This window comes from Rhinatrema bivittatum, chromosome 2 (genome assembly GCF_901001135.1).
Source record: "Rhinatrema bivittatum chromosome 2, aRhiBiv1.1, whole genome shotgun sequence".
Lineage (NCBI taxonomy): Eukaryota > Metazoa > Chordata > Amphibia > Gymnophiona > Rhinatrematidae > Rhinatrema > Rhinatrema bivittatum.
In genome coordinates, this window is record NC_042616.1 from 751,341,258 (window position 1) to 751,354,511 (window position 13,254).

At 45.7% G+C, this 13,254-nt stretch overlaps 1 long non-coding RNA gene across 1 annotated transcript; it reads left to right on the forward strand.

The window, feature by feature from the left end:
* Positions 1–270: 270 nt before the first annotated feature.
* On the forward strand, positions 271–12,671 carry LOC115086279. Its single transcript, XR_003855204.1, has 2 exons — positions 271–330; positions 12,330–12,671. It is a non-coding gene; the product is annotated as an uncharacterized LOC115086279 (long non-coding RNA).
* Positions 12,672–13,254: the final 583 nt, after the last annotated feature.

Sequence of the window (13,254 nt, forward strand, 5' to 3'; positions counted from 1 at the left end):
CACGGCAGACCACGTAGGACCTGGATCAGGAGAGGCCACAGACAACTGTGTAACCCAATCCAAAGGCAAACAGGAACTAACAAGCAAGTCCTTATATACTGGAGGTTGTAGGCAACTCCCTGGGAGGAGTTAGACAGGACCGCCCCTTGCTGGCCCTATAACTGGGGAAGAGAGCTGCGGGCCAGCCCCTAGAGAAACGGGCGTGGCTGGAAGCAGGAAGTCCAAACACAGGCACGACGCCACAGGAACAGCTAGGCCTCTCAGGCCCTGGAGCAAGTCCCGGATGGAACACAAGCGAGGCCCAGGCTTCAGAGCGGCCTCTGGAGGAAGGTAAGAGACCTCCTGTAGCGCAGCAACAGGGGGGATCGCAACAGATTCCACACTTACATTTGAAACAGAAAGTTGTTTCTTCATCAACCATGAAAATATTAAATCAAGTATTCATTACAAGAATGCAAGTAATCATTTTATTTACAATTATATCTCTATTTTTGTAAGAGGAAAAGCAAACAGAATTTCCTAATTATCCAGTCCCTTTCCTTAGATTTCAGATTTTTTGTTACTTATAACTTTCTTTCTTGATAGGGGTCCAGTTCCTGAGGTAATCTTCTTCTTTAGGAGTATTCTTCTGGCTCTACAGCTTGAGTCCTGCAACCCACTCAGATTTCCCCTGGCCTCTAACCTACAGTTTGCTGCCTCCTCTGATTGATTTTTTGAATTGGGTAACTAGAGAACTGGTTTCAGTAAGAATGCTTACTGTGATTTACTTGGATTTCAGGAAAGCTTTTGGTATGGTCCCGTATAGGAGGCTCATGAATAAAATGAGAAGCTTGAGAGTGGATGCCAAGGTGGTGCAGTGGATTACAAAGTGGTTGACTGTCAGGAGACAGCATGTAATAGTAAATGGAACCTACTCTCATGGTAAATGGAACCTACTCTGAATAGAGAATGGTGTTAAGTAGAATGCCACAGGGTTACTAAGAGCCAAGAGTAACAGATAAGTATGAGAAAAAAAAAAGTGCGAGTCTTGCTGGGCAGACTGGATGGGCCGTTTGGTCTTCTTCTGCTGTCATTTCTATGTTTCTATGTTTCTATGATCAGTTTTGGGACTAGCTCTGTTCAATATCTTTGTGATTGACATTACAGAAGGAATAGAAGGTAAAGTTTGTCTATTTGCAGATGATATTAAAATATGAAACAGAGTGGACATGCCTGAAGGAGTAGAGAAAAGAAAAAGTGATTTAAGAAAGCTTGAAGAGTGGTCAAAGCTGGAAGTCAATGCCAAGAAGTGCAGAGTTTTGTATCTGGGGTGCAGTAATCCAAAAGAGCTGTATGTGATGGGCAATGAAAGACTAATGTGCATGGACTGGGAGAGGGTCCTTAGGGTGATAGTGTCTGGTAGGGATGTGAATCGTTTTTTGACGATTTAAAATATCGTCCGATATATTTTAAATCGTCAAAAATCGTTAGAGCCGCGATACAATAACAATTCCCCCGATTTATCGTCAAAAAATCGTAAATCGGGGGAAGGGGGAGGAGAAGGGGGAGGGCAGGAAAACCGGCACACTAAAACAACCCTAAAACCCACCCCGACCCTTTAAAATAAATCCCCCACCCTCCTGAACCCCCCCAAAATGCCTTAAATTACCTGGGGTCCAGAGGAAGGGTCCCGGTGTGATCTTTTACTCTCGGACCTCCGGGTGCGTTGTAGAAATGGCGCCGGCGCTACCTTTGACCTGTCATATGACATATGACATATGACAGGTCAAAGGTAGCGCCGGAGCCATTTCTACAACGCACGGAGGTCCGAGAGTAAAAGATCACACCGGGACCCTTCCTCTGGACCCCAGGTAATTTAAGGCATTTTGGGGGGGTTCAGGAGGGTGGGGGATTTATTTTAAAGGGTCGGGGTGGGTTTTAGGGTTGTTTTAGTGTGCTGGTTTTCCCGCCCTCCCCCTTCCCCTCCCCCCCCACTGGACCCCAGGTAATTTAAGGCATTTTGGGGGGTTCGGGAGGGTGGGGATTTATTTTAAAGGGTCGGGGTGGGTTTTAGGGATGTTTTAGTATGCCGGTTTTTGATTTACACGATATTTAAAAAACCCAAACTGCGACGATCCGATTCCCTCCCCCTCCCAGCCGAAATCGATCGTTAAGACGATCGATCTCACGATTCACATCTCTAGTGTCTGGTGATCTGAAAGTGGTGAAGCAATGTGACAAGGCAATAGCTAAAGCTAGAAGAATGCTGGGCTGCATAGAGAAAAGAATAACCAGTAAGGAAAAGGAGATATTGAAGCCTCTGTACAGGTCCTTGGTGAAGCTTCATCTGGAGTATTGTGTTCAGATCTGGAGTCCATATCTCAAAAAGAATTGAGATAGGATGGAGGCGGTCCAGACAAGGGTGACCAAAATGGTGTGGGGTCTGTATCAGAAGACTTATGAGGAGAGGCTGAAGGATCTGAATAACCTGGAAGAGAGGAGGTGCAGGGAAGACATGATAGAGACCTTCAGATACCTGAAAGCTTTTAATGATGCACAAACTTTGAACCTTTTCTGTTGAAAAGAAAACTGTAGAACTAGGGGTCATGAAATGAATTACTAGGGGGATGACTCAGATCCATCGTCAGGAAATACTTCTTCACTGAGAGGATGGTGGATGCCTGGAATGCCCTTCTGGAGGAGGTAGTGAGAATGAAAGCAGTAAACGAATTCAAGAGGGCATGAGACAAACACTGTGGATCCCTAAAGGTTAGAGGTTGGAAATGAAGAAAAGAGTGCATGAGGGTAACCTGCATTGAGCGACATTACTACCTTTAATCAGAAGGGCTGGGAATACTACAATTAAATGCCTTTTGGTGCAACTGCAAGATTGCTCTCTGCTACAACAGTGGGTGGGGTGGGGTGGGGGGGGGAGGGAAATTTAATTAAGACAACAGCCAGTGCAGGTCCCCAACTTTTACGGTCTGAGGTACTGATACACACACATAGGGCAAAAAGCACAGGAGTGCTTTACAGCCCAGAACAAAAGTAAAGCATGCTCAAGCAGCTTGGCTGATTGTAAATATTACTACCCTTAATATAAGACTTGGGAATAACCAGCACAGAGCAGCAGTAACTATCTTAAACAGAGTCATAGGGGCAACCTGCACAGAGTAGCAGTTACTACCTTAAAAATGTGCTGGGCAGACTAGATGGACCATTTGGTTTTTTTCCTGCTGTTATTATGTTACTGTTTTATCAGCTTCTACTTCCTTCCCCAGTACAAATTTCAGTCACATGCTATCTCGGAGAGCCCATTGAGAGCCTGATCACTGATCTATTGGCCTTTGGGCACACAAGGCCATGGTCTGTTCAGACCTGGCCAAGGTCGCTCAACATTTCCTTTTCTGTCAACCAATCATGTCTTACGAATCGATATTCTCAATGACACTTCAAAGCAGATTACATTCAGGTACTGTAAGTATTTCTTGTGTGTTCACATTGTTCAATGTGGGCAGCAGAGTTAGTGGAAAAGTTGTTTTTCATTTATATAAATCTGTGTTGCATTTCCTTGAATTTCCATTCAAGTGGCAGGAGGTCTGTGTGCACAGCTACAGTGAACTAGGTCCTGCAGGTTTTGCCCTCTGCATCTTGCTATATTGTTGCCAGTTGCCATTCTTGCTAGAACTCCTCATGCCCTGCCTCTCACCTGGTTCAGCTAATTGCAGTCCATTCTGTTCTTCCTGCCATGCCTCTCTCTTACTAGTGTGTTTTGACTCCAGAAGTAAAATATTAAAAAATAGAAAAGAAAAACCTCCCTTGGGCCTCTGCATGTCTTGGTATCCTAGAGCCTTGCTTTTGCTGCAGCTTTGCCTGCTCCTTCTGTTCTAGGTAGTTCTCATGCCCTGCTTCCCTTGTGGCTCAGTACCTCGCTGTGTTGTTCTGCCACTATTACCACCCAGCCTGCTCCTGGCCCTTTCATGGTTCCTTGGAAAGCTCTTGTCACTACTGGTACCATTTAAGAACATAAGAAATTGCCATGCTGGGTCAGACCAAGGGTCCATCAAGCCCAGCATCCTGTTTCCAACAGAGGCAAAACCAGGTCACAAGAAGCTGGCAATTACCCAAACACTAAGAAGATCCCATGCTACGGATGCAATTAATAGCAGTGGCTATTCCCTAAGTAAACTTGATTAATAGCCGTTAATGGACTTCTCCTCCAAGAACTTATCCAAACCTTTTTTAAACCCAGCTACACTAACTGCACTAACCACATCCTCTGGCAACAAATTCCAGAGCTTTATTGTACATTGAGTGAAAAAGAATTTTCTCCAATTAGTCTTAAATGTGCTACTTGCTAACTTCATGGAGTGCCCCCTAGTCCTTCTATTATCCAAAAGTGTAAATAACCAAAAGTGTAAATAACCAATTCACATCTACTCGTTCAAGACCTCTCACGATTTTAAAGACCTCAATCATATCCCCCCCCCCCCCCCCCCCCCCCCCTTCAGCCGTCTCTTCTCCAAGCTGAATAGCCCTAACCTCTTCAGCCTTTCCTCATAGGGGAGCTGTACCATCCCCTTTATCATTTTGGTCACCCTGTACAAGGCCATTATCACCTCTTTTTTTCTTACTGGTTATTCCTCTCTCTATGCAGCCCAGAATTCTTCTCCCTTTAGCTATCACATTGCTTCGCTGCCTTCATATCATCAGACACTATCACACCAAGTTCCCTCTCCCAGTCTGTGCACATTAGTCTTTCACCGTCCATCACATTAAAGCTCTTTTGAATTGCCAGACCTGAGATGCATGACTCTGCACTTCTTGGCATTGAATCTCAACTGCCAAATTTTCAACCAGTCTTCAAGCTTTGTTAAATCACTTTTCATACTCCTTCAGGCCTGTCCACTCTGTTGCAGATCTTAGTATCATCCGTAAATAGACAAACTTTACCTTCTGTTTCTTCCGCCAGGTCGCTCACAAAGATATTGAAAAGAACCAGTCTCAAAACCGATCCCTTTGGCACTCCACTTAGCACTGTTCTTTCTTCAGAGTAAGTTCCATTTACTAGAGATGTGAATCGGAACCGGAATCGGTTCTGATTCCGGTTCTGATTCATATCATGTTTTTCTTTTTGTCCGACCCGATCGGGTTTTTTTTTATAGGCTGCGACCGAGCCGATATACAAAAAACCCACCCCGACCCTTTAAAACTAATCCCTTAGCTTCCCCCACCCTCCCAACCCCCCGAAAAACTTTTTACAGGTACCTGGTGGTCCAGTGGGGGTCCCGGGAGCGATCTCCCGCTCTCGGGCCGTCAGCTGCCACTAATAAAAATGGCGCTGATGGCTTTTGCCCTTACCATGTGACAGGGTATCCGTGCCATTGGCCGGCCCCTGTCACATGGTAGGAGCACTGGATGGCCCGATATTTTTAATCGTCAGAAGCCCGATTCACATCCCTACCATTTACCATTACACGCTATTGCCTGTCAGTCAACCAGTTTGCAATTAATGCTACTACCTTGGCACCCAGTCCCAAGCTTCTCATTTTGTTCTCTCATAGTGCCGTGGGGTAATAATACCACTATTAGTTCTGCTTTGCTACTCTTTTTGTTCCTTGGGCAGTTCATGCCGCTGTTGTTGGTGCTATTTACCTCTCACAGGACCTCATGGTTTTGATGCCACTGTATTTTCTGTTTACCCCTCAATCTATGCCTTTGGAGTGTTTACGCCACTGTGTTAGCTGGCCCGCTCTTCACACTGTACTTTGGCGTTTTGAGGCTATTGTGCTTGCTGTCTTAACCCTCTCTCATTTGTTGGAGGTACTGATGCCAATGTGTGCTTTCTTTCTCACAAGTGACTGTCAAGTGTGTGTGTGAATGAGCCCAGAGTATTTTAATACTAAAAACACCTGGTTTGTTGAACTCTAAGCCTTGAGGTGCTTCTGCCACTGTTGATATATCTTTGCTTCCTTATGCCTCATTCTAGGTCTTGGGGATGCTTCTGCCACTGTTGATATATCCTTACTTCCTTAGGCCTCACTCTAGGTCTTGGGGTGCTTCTGCCACCACTGGTACAACCTTGCTACTAGGGATGTGAATCGTGTCCTCGATCGTCTTAACGATCGATTTCGGCTGGGAGGGGGAGGGAATCGTATTGTTGCCGTTTGGGGGGGTAAAATATCGTGAAAAATCGTGAAAAATCGTGAAAAATGTAAAAATCGCAAAACCGGCACATTAAAACCCCCTAAAACCCACCCCCGACCCTTTAAATTAAATCCCCCACCCTTCCGAACCCCCCCCAAATGAGTTAAATAACCTGCGGGTCCAGCGGCGGTCCGGAACGGCAGCGGTCCGGAACGGGCTCCTGCTCCTGAATCTTGTTGTCTTCAGCCGGCGCCATTTTCCAAAATGGCGCCGAAAAATGGCGGCGGCCATAGACGAACACAATTGGACGGCAGGAGGTCCTTCCGGACCCCCGCTGGACTTTTGGCAAGTCTCGTGGGGGTCAGGAGGCCCCCCACAAGCTGGCCAAAAGTTCCTGGAGGTCCAGCGGGGGTCAGGGAGCGATTTCCCGCCGCGAATCGTTTTCGTACGGAAAATGGCGCCGGCAGGAGATCGACTGCAGGAGGTCGTTCAGCGAGGGTTCCGGCGCCTCGCTGAACAACCTCCTGCAGTCGATCTCCTGCCGGCACCATTTTCCGTACGGAAAATGGCGCCGGCCATACGCGTATGGCCGGCGCCATTTTCCGTACGAAAACGATTCGCGGCGGGAAATCGCTCCCTGACCCCCGCTGGACCTCCAGGAACTTTTGGCCAGCTTGTGGGGGGCCTCCTGACCCCCACGAGACTTGCCAAAAGTCCAGCGGGGGTCTGGAAGGACCTCCTGCCGTCCAATCGTGTTCGTCTATGGCCGCCGCCATTTTTCGGCGCCATTTTGGAAAATGGCGCCGGCTGAAGACAACAAGATTCAGGAGCAGGAGCCCGTTCCGGACCGCTGCCGTTCCGGACCGCCGCTGGACCCGCAGGTTATTTAACTCATTTGGGGGGGGGTTCGGGAGGGTGGGGGATTTAATTTAAAGGGTCGGGGGTGGGTTTTAGGGGGTTTTAGTGTGCCGGCTCACGATTCTAACGATTTATAACGATAAATCGTTAGAATCTCTATTGTATTGTGTTCCATAACGGTTTAAGACGATATTAAAATTATCGGACGATAATTTTAATCGTCCTAAAACGATTCACATCCCTACTTGCTACTCTTTTGGTGACTTGGGCTGTTCATGCCACTATTGTTAGTGCCATTTGCCCCTGTTTAGGGGTCTTCGTGCCGCTTTTATTGGAGTTCTTTTCCCCTTTTTTGTAACTTGGAGTGTTCATGCCACTGTTGCTGGTGCCCTTTGCTCCTTTTTAGGTGCCTTGGGAAGTTTTTGCCACTGTTGAAGATGCTTTGTACTGCTCATGGTGCTTTGGTATGTTCATGCTACTGTTTATGGTGCACTTTGTCCCTCTTTTAGTGCTTTGGAGTGTTTTCTCACTGATGATGGTGCTCTTTGCCCCTCTTATGATGCCTTGGGGTGTTGATGCCACTCTTTTTGTTGCCTTATCTCGCACTTTATGCCATGGGGTGCTTCCTGCCCACCCTGGAGGGGTGTTGATGCCTCTGTGTGTTTTTTTTTTCTAACAAAAGGGAATGTTTGCTGTGTGTATGAGTTCACACTATTGGGTATATTGTAAATCAAAACACTAGCAGGCCTATACAGTACAGTGTGCTCCGACGGAGCTCACTGTTAGCCTGCTCTTGAATGTGCGTTTTCCCTTACCCCTTATTCAGTAAGGGGAGGAAAATGCGCATCCAACCTGTGGCACCTAATTGCGCCCTCAACATGCAAATGCATGTTGATGGCCCTATTAGGTATGCGCGCGGGATACAGAAAGTAAAATGTGCAGCCAAGCCATACATTTTACTTTCAGAAATTAGCGCCGACCCAAAGGTCAGCGCTAATTTCTTCCGGCACCGGGAAAGTGCACAGAAAAGCAGTAAAAACTGCTTTTCTGTGCACCCTCCAACTTAATATCATGGCGATATTAAGTCAGAGGTCCTGAAGAGTAAAAAAAAAAAATAAATAAAATTTGAATTCGGCCTGCGGCTGTCGGGCTGAAAACCGGATGCTCAATTTTGCTGGCGTCCGGTTTCCGAGCCCGTGGCTGTCAGCGGGCTCGAGAACCGACGCCGGCAAAACTGAGCGTCAGCTGTCAAACCCGCTGACAGCCGCTGCTCCTGTCAAAAAGGAGGCACTAGGGACGCGCTAGTGTCCCTAGCGCCTCCTTTTGCCTGTTTTTACCGCCAGGCCTAATTTAAATACTGAATCGCGTGCACCGGCGAGTGGCCGGTGCGCGTGCCAGGAGAGCGGGTGTTCGCCCGCTCTCCCGCGGACTTTACTGTATCGGCCTGTAGGTTTGTTCCTATACTCCTTACTCTAAGCCTTGGGATATTTATGGCAGAAAATGAAAATTAGGGTAGAAAAAGATCAAATTAGCCCATACAGTCTGCCTAGTGGAGATTCTTCCACTTGCTTCTTCTCATTTGCAAACCAACATTGTCCCCTGCCCCACCCGCACACATCTTGTGTTTTACTTAACCTATCATGTAATAGAGCAAAGGTAGGATCTTGGCTGACTGGCAGCAGTTTGAAAAATGGAAGGTTCAAACTCAGAACTATTGTGGGCTCTCTGAGCCCCCACTGGGCCAACAGTGATATATCATTAAGGACCAGGGACCAAGAAGGGGGGATCTTTGCAGGGGTTAAGAAAAGGGATGGGGTGAGGCTTGCACCTGGGGGTTTAATTTTGTTAAAACTTGTTGTGTCTACTTCAGCGGAGGGAGGCAGCAGTGAGACAGGAGGTGCTGAGAGGCTCCAGGGAGTTTTAGCAAAACTCAGGGAGGCGGGGAATATTCAGGTGGTTAGGGCCCTGTAAATGACTGACCTGGTAGCATTGGAACATGCGTTAGCATTCTGATTCTCCCAGTGCAAGTTAGCTATAACTCCAAAGTTGTAACTGACTTTCTAGAAAATAACATGGCTTGTGATTTTTCAGGCAAGCCGTGTTATTTTATTTATAGGAAATTACCTAGTTATTATTATTACCATTTTTGCATTATTGGGAGATAAATACCATGTATTATCTTTAGGGATGTGCATTCGTTCAAAGGAATTTCTAAGATGAGATGAATAAGGACAATTCGTTTTATTCGGGGGGGGGGGGGGGGGGCCCTGAAAAGAAATGGGGGCCCCTCCAATGAAACAAATCTTATTTGTTGCATTCGTTTGAAAAGAATGTATCGGGCCTAAGCCTAGGCCCAAAGCCAGGGCCTCGCTTAAGGCATAGGCCAATGCCCAAAGCAAGGGCTGCAACCCGTACCCTAGTGCAACATCGGCACCTCGGCCTAAGCCTAGGCATGAAGTCTGGGCCTCGCCTAGGGCATAGTAGGGGCCTTGGCAACACTGGGGTCTCAGCGTAGGGACAGCCAATGCCAAGGCCTTGGCCAAAACCTGAAAAAGGTCTTACTTGATCAGTCACATATCCAATGGCAGGCCTGATACCACTACCCGATTGGGAGGTTGAGTCCTGATCCTGGCCCTCAGCCTAGGCCAGAGCCCAAAACCAGGCCTAATGCTGTGACCCACCCCGGAGGCCATACACATTGCCATATATTCAGACCGATACAGTACAGTGCGCTCCGGCGGAGCACACTGTTAACCCGCGTTTGGATGCGCGTTTTTGATGCGCTAGCTTTACCCCTTATTCAGTAAGGGGTAATAGCTCGTCGAAAACGTGCATCCAACCCCCCCGAAACTAATAGCACCCGCAACATGCAAATGCATGTTGATGGCCCTATTAGTTATTCCTGCATGATTCACTAAGTAAAATGTGCAGCCAAGCCACACATTTTACTTTCAGAAATTAGCGCCTACCCAAAGGCGCTCGCCCGCTCTCCCGCAACTTTTACTGAATCGGCCTGTAAATAATGGTACTGTCTGCTGGGATGAATGCACTGGAGTTAATTAACTTCGGCACAACCCCAGCGGACAGCATCAGAAGAAAATAAGAGGATGATGCGGGAGCAGCATCAAGACTTGGGCTCTGATCCTGGGTCTCAGCTGAGGCTGAGGCCAGGTTGCAGGACCCAGCCAGGCCGTGACTTCAGGTCCCAGTCTCTGGGCAAAGTCATGGCATCGGGCCTGGGTATGACTGAGGCCTGGGCGTCAGAACCCAGCCTTTGGACTGGGTTGTGGCAGCAGGCCTGGGACCAAGTTCCTGCCTAGCCAGAGATCCAGGCGTCTGGAGCCAGCCTGCAGGCTGGGTCATGGCATCAGGCCTGGGTCCAAGATCCAGCCTAGGCTGAGGCCCTGGCATCAGGACCCTGCCTCTGGGTCATGTCGCAGCATCAAGCTTGATTCCAAACTGAGGCCCTGGCATCGGGACCCCGGCATTGGGACCCCATCTGGGCTCTGACCTAGGCCCAAGCCTAAGCCTCGACCTTATGTAGTGTGAGATTGTGGTGAAATATGGCTCCCTCATCCTACGCAAGGCCGAGGCTTTGGCCTGGGCCTAGGCCTCACCGACAGATCCTCACTGGACTGGGTAAATGGCGACTGGGGAGGATCCTGGCCCCAGCATTTTTCTGGACAGGCAGACAGGAGGGCCTTGGAGGTCTTGTTTTTTATTTTTGGCTGTTTGGTGTTTGTTTGTTTTTTGTTTAATTCATTTTTTTCTCATGAATGAAATGAATCAAACAATCTATGAGCTGAAATTCATGTGGAAAAAAACCTCTTGAAAATGAACCTTTTTCCCCTGCACTTCCCTAATTATCACTGCATTAAGACATTTACCAGAACTAAACACCTAATGTCGCTTAGTAAATTACCCCTTAAGTTTGTACCTGTAGCACTGGTGAGTGAAGTGAAGTGAATTGCCTAAGGTCTCAAGGAGCATCTGCAGGCTTTGAACCCAGCTTCCCTGGTTCACACCCCTGTTGATCTAAACAAACACTAGGCTACTCCTTTGCATCCCTCATTGACTTGAATGGGAAAGGAATAAACAAATGTCACAAACCAACAAACATAAACAAACCAGAATAACAATCCAAACCAGAATGGTTTTCTCAGCTCCTTTCCTAGATTTTACTCATTCAGGGGAGTGAAGGGGCCCTTACAATGCTCCTATTCTAGGTTATCTCCCCCCTTCTAGCTGAGGGGTACACAGGAACCTGGTCACAGCTCCTTTCCTCAAGTGCTCTTTTCTCTCTCTCCAGAAGGGTGCTAGGGCCCAGGTGCACCTGGAAACTTTTGTGCTTTGCTTATCCTAAGTCTTGAGAGGTTGTTTTCCACAGAGGGAAGCAGGTGCTTCCACAGAAAGAAATATATAATGAAAACCTCTAAATTTACAGTTTTCTTCATTGTGTAAAGCAAATTAAAAGAACACTTTTGACACAACAAAATCATGTTGATTTTTATTTTAAAAATTACATTTTAGCTTTTGAACAATAGTAAGACACACCGTACATGAATCTGGTTACTTTGCATGATAGTAACTCATTTTGATGTCTGCACCGCAGCCCCTCACACTTTGGCACATAGATAAAATCCTTGGTATTGAAAGACAAGTTTCTTTTACTTTGCATGGAACAGTGCCATCGTGACTCTCAGCCTTGACAGAGAAGATGATCCACTACATGGTAGCTTTCCAGTAACTGCCTGTATTGTATCTCTCACATTCTTCTTTCCAGCTTGTTGCAAGCTTCCAAGTTCTCTCCCCCTGTTGATTGTAACTTTGACTTATTCCTACTTATTGTTATCTTTCGTTTTACTTGAATTTGTTACTCTAGTTTTTCCCTTTGTTAAACTGTAAACCGATCCGATATGGTAATTTACTATGAAGGTCGGTATAAAAAACTGTTAAATAAATAAAATAAATAAATTTGCCTTTCAAACTTTATTGAAAAGGCTGTTACATGCATAGGTTCATACTTAAATTAATTTAATCAACGCTTGAGTGAGTATGGATGGAAAATTTCTTAAAATATCTTTCCCTCCCAATACAGTTCTACTTGAAACCGGCAGGCCAAATGAAAAGCAAATCTTTTGCTCACATGCTTTAATTTTATATTGTCTTAAATTGTTTGTCTATTTAGGATATGTTGTTATCCGCTGTGATCAGTAATTTAATGGAATATCATGGAATATGTCTGTTTAAATACATAAATAAATACATGGTTGAAATTACCTATTAGCTGGATACAAATCTGCATACTTTAAACAAAAAAAATACAGCTTTTTTTTGTGTTTCAGATAAGATACCAAGGCACTGAAGGAAGAAGATCAAAGATTTGAAAATAGAAATGACTTTACCATTCCTACATGGCAGAATTTGGGACTAGAACAGTTGTTAACAGTCTGCTTAGTGAGCATAAAACAAACACATGACTGCAGTGGCAGATATGATACAGAGACCGGTGGCAGTTATTTGCTTGTCACTAGTATGAACTCACAGAAAGTTGTTCAAAATCTATCTGACTTCCCAGACACATGAACATGTGGAGTAAGTTGTGATTCAATGACTTTCTGCATGACTCTTGAGGACCTTAGTAAACATTTGTTAGCCTAATAAAAGGTATCTTCTGTACCCAACTACATTATTTGTTTTCTAGCTTCATTCTTTGGAGCCAATGTATTAATGTGTGTGAATGTTTTCGGACACATTAACACATACGAAAAATACAGTTAGCGTGCGCAAAACTAGTCGATGCATGATAACAGTGTTTTTAATGCATATAAAAACTAGCCTCGACAGTTTTAAAGATAAAACTATACTAATGCAGATAAGAAATGCAAAAGTAAGCCAAACAGCTCATTAACTATTAGGGCAGTGAAAAACAGCTTCACGAAAGCATTAATGGAAAAAAATATAATCACTGGGAGGGGGAGCTAACTTTTTGTGATACCGTACGTAGGAAAAGTATGCCTGTATGCTACCATCTGACTCATTTGCATTCCATTAACATTGGCTGTTAGTACATTCCATTAAATATCACATCAATATGCATTAACAGCTGATGTAAGTGCACTTTAGCACATTGACCCTTTTGTTGCTTAAAATAGTATCATGCATGAGTATAATCTATGGTAAAGCTGTAGTACCTTCTGCTGATTTATATTGGTTTCTCTCTATCAATGCATTCACTCAGAACTTCACTAACCATTAGGGATGTGCATT